We start from the raw sequence: 626 nt of genomic DNA on the forward strand, positions 1-626 counted from the left end.
CTCACTGGCTGAGCGAGGCGCGGGAGCAGCGCCGAGGGTTGCGATCCCGTTGCCGGTCCCCAGTCCGGTACGGGGGCGACACTGAGGGTTGCGATCCGTTGCCGGACACGGAAAAAAGACAAAAGACAAAAAAAACCAAAAAAAAACAAAAAAAACAAAAACTTGCTCCTATTTTTATGTGTAATTATATTTTAATAAATTCTCCCATAGGTAAACAATTTTTTCATTTCCATTGTTTTTATAAAATATTGTAGCTGACCAGTTGGTGGAGCAATTACATTTCCATGGCTCTTAGTGGCTATTTTGCTTAGGTACTAGTAACTTAATTAGAATCAAGAAAGAGACTATTCATATTCTAGGAATAATCAAATTGATCACAAACTTTCAGGAGAAATGAGAGACAAAATCGCTTTAGCGACACCCAGCTCATTGAAGACAACCTATAATTAAATTAAGGTGGTAATTCCACTTAAGACTGCGGAAGAGCCCTCTCTTAACTCACCTCAAAGAAGTAGGCCCCTTCCCAACAAAGCCACACTTAAAAGTAGGAAAGAGTAAGAAATGCAGCCACACTTAAAAGTAGGAAAGAGTAAGAAATGGGAAAAGCTCAGCCCCTGGGCTCCTAC

The sequence above is a fragment of the Galeopterus variegatus genome, unplaced genomic scaffold (assembly GCF_000696425.1).
Source record: "Galeopterus variegatus unplaced genomic scaffold, G_variegatus-3.0.2 Scaffold402, whole genome shotgun sequence".
NCBI classification, from domain to species: Eukaryota; Metazoa; Chordata; class Mammalia; order Dermoptera; family Cynocephalidae; genus Galeopterus; species Galeopterus variegatus.